Raw genomic sequence first — 3472 nt, forward strand, 5'->3', positions numbered from 1 at the left:
GAGTTTGGAAGTGTTCCTTCCTCTGCTATATTTTAGAAGAGTTTCAGAAGGATAGGTGTTAGCTCTTCTCTAAAAGTTTCATAGAATTTGCCTGTGAAGCCATCTGGTCCTGGGCTTTTGTTTGTTGGAAGATTTTTAATCACAGTCTCAATTTCAATTCTTGTGATTGGTCTGTTTATATTTCTTCCTGGTTCAGTGTCAGAAGCTTGTGCTTTTCTAAGAATTTGTCCATTTCTTCCAGGTTGTCCATTTTATTGGCATATAGTTGCTTGTAGTAATCTCTCATGATCCTTTGTATTTCTGCAGTGTCAGTGGTTACATCTCCTTTTTCATTTCTAATTCTATTGACTCGAGTCTTCTCCCTTTTGTTCTTGATGAGTCCAGGTAATGGTTTATCAATTTTGTTTATCTTCCCAAAGAACCAGCTTTTAGTTTTTTTGATTTTTGCTATTGTTTCCTTCATTTCTTTTTCATTTATTTCTCATCTGATCTTTATGATTTCTTTCCCTGCTAACTCTGAGGTTTTTTTGTTCTTCTTTCTGTAATTGCTTTAGGTGTAAGTTTAGGTTGTTTATTTGAGGTGTTTCTTGTTTCTTGAGGTAGGATTGTATTGCTTCCCTCTTAGAACTGCTTTTGCTGCATCCCATAGGTTTTGGGTCATCGTGTTTTCATTGTCATTTGTTTCTAGGTATTTTTTGATTTCCTCTTTGATTTCTTCAGTGATCCCTTGGTTATTAAGTAGTGTATGGTTTAGTCTTCATGTGTTTGTAATATTTACAGATTTCTTCCTCTAATTGATATCCAGTTTCATAGTATTGTGGTGGGAAAAGATACTTGATATGATTTCAATTTTCTTAAATTTACCAAAGCTTGATTTGTGACCCAAGATATGATCTATCCTAAAGAATGTTCCATGAACACTTGAGAAGAAAGTGTATTCTGTTGTTTTTGGATGGAATGTCCTATAAATATCAGTTAAGTCCATCTTGTTTAATGTATCATTTAAAGCTTGTGTTTCCTTATTTATTTTCATTTTGGATGATCTGTCCATTGGTGAAAGCAGGGTGTTAAAGTCCCCTGCTACAATTGTGTTACTGTCAATTTCCCCTTTTATGGCTGTTAACATTTGCCTTCTGTATTGAGGTGTTCCTATGTTGGGTGCATAAATATTTACGATTGTTATATCTTCTTGGATTGATCCCTTGATCATTACGTAGTGTCCTTCTTTGTCTCTTGTAATAGTCTTTATTTTAAAGTCTATTTTGTCTGATATGAGGATTGCTACTCCAGCTTTCTTTTGATTTCCATTTGCATGGAATATCTTTTTCCATCCTCTAACTTCCAGTCTGTATGTGTCCCTAGGTCTGAAGTGGGTCTCTCATAGACAGCATATATACGGGTCTTGTTTTTGTATTCATTCAGCCAGTCTATGTCTTTTGGTGGGAGCATTTAATATATTTACATTTTAGGTAAATATCAATATGTATGTTCCTATTACCATTTTCTTAATTGTTTTGGGTTTGTTATTGTAGGTCTTTTCCTTCTCTTGTGTTTCCTGTCTAGAGAAGTTCCTTTAGCATTTGTTGTAAAGCTGGCTTGGTGGTGCTGAATTCTCTTAACTTTTGCTTGTCTGTAAAGGTTTTAATTTCTCCGTCGAGTCTGAATGAGATCCTTGCTGGGTAGAGTAATCTTTGTTGTAGGTTTTACCCTTTCATCACTTTAGATATGTCCTGCCACTCCCTTCTGGCTTGCAGAGTTTTTGCTGAGAAAGCAGCTGTTACCTTATGGGGATTCCCTTGTATGTTATTTGTTGTTTTTCCCTTGCTGCTTTTAATATTTTTTCTTTGTATTTAATTTTTGATAGTTTGATTAATATGTGTCTTGGCGTATTTCTCCTTGGATTTATCCTGTATGGGACTCTCTGTGCTTCCTGGGCTTGACTATTTCCTTTCCCATATTAGAGAAGTTTCAACTGTAATCTCTTCAAATATTTTCTCAGTCCCTTTCTTTTTCTCTTCTTCTTCTGGGACCCCTATAATTTGAATGTTGGTGTGTTTAATGTTGTCCCAGAGGTCTCTGAGACTGTCCTCAATTCTTTTCATTCTTTCTTCTTTATTCTGCTCTGCAGTAGTTATTCCCACTATTTTATCTTCCAGGTCACTTACCTGTTCTTCTGCCTCTGTCATTCTGCTATGGATTCCTTCTAGAGAATTTTTAATTTCATTTATTATGTTGTTCATCATTGTTTGTTTGCTCTTTAGTTCTTCTAGGTCCTTGTTAAACGTTTCTTATATTTTCTCCATTCTATTTCCAAGATTTTGGATCATCTTTACTATCATTACTCTGAATTCTTTTTCAGGTAGACTGCCTATTTCCTCTTCATTTCTTGGGTCTGGTGGATTTTTACCTTGCTCCTTCATCTGCTGTGTGTTTCTCTGTCTTCTCATTTTGTTTATCTTACTGTGTTTGGAGTCTCCTATTTGTAGGCTGCAGGTTCATAGTTCCCATTGTTTTTGGTGTCTGCCCCCAGTGGCTAAGGTTGGTTCAGTGGGTTTTGTAGGCTTCCTGGTGGAGGGGACTGGTGCCTGTGTTCTGGTGGATGAGGCTGGATCTTGTCTTTCTGGTGGACAGGACTGCGTTCGGTGGTGTGTTTTGAGGTGTCTGTGACCTTATTATGTATTTAGGCAGCCCCTCTGCTAATGGGTGGGGTTGTGTTCCTATCTTGCTAGTTGTTTGGCATAGGGTGTCCAACACTGTAGCTTGCTGGTTGTTGAGTGGAGCTGGGTCTTAGCGTTGAGATGGAGATCTCTGGGAGAGCTTTCACCGTTTGATATAACATGGAGCTGGGAGGTCTCTTGTGCACCAGTGTCCTGAACTCGGGTCTCCCACCTCAGAGGTACAGGCCTGACACCCGGCCGGAGCACCAAACCCTGTCAGCCATATGGCTCCTCTGAGCAAGACAAACTTCTGCCAGCAGACAGCTTTTGGACTCGAAACGCAGCTCTTCCCTGGGTCTCCAGCCCCCCAGCCGGCCAAGCTGAATTTGGATTTACCAAGACTCCGTAATCCCACTGCCAACTTTTTTAAGAAATAAATCTCTCTCCTCTCCTCTCCTCTCCTCACCTCCTGTCTTCTCTCTCTACTTTTCCTCTGTTTCCGATGAACATTTTTAACTATAGAAATTTACATCATCTTAAGAAGATAAATCTTAGAAGCATTCCTTTTAAAATAAAAAACAGGACACATGTACCCACTATCACTATTTCTATTGAATACTTTATTAGATGTCTTAGTCAGTGCAATGAGGCAAGAAAATAAATAGGAGCATAAATTAGAAAGAAGAAAATAAAACCAAAACCATTTGCATCTGATATGACCATTTTCATAGATAACTAATAGAATTCACAGATAAATTATTAGAAATAAAAGGTTATTTGGCAAGCTGACTGGCTATGAGATTAATGTTAAAAAG

Source organism: Balaenoptera musculus, chromosome 2 (genome assembly GCF_009873245.2).
Source record: "Balaenoptera musculus isolate JJ_BM4_2016_0621 chromosome 2, mBalMus1.pri.v3, whole genome shotgun sequence".
Taxonomy (NCBI): Eukaryota; Metazoa; Chordata; class Mammalia; order Artiodactyla; family Balaenopteridae; genus Balaenoptera; species Balaenoptera musculus.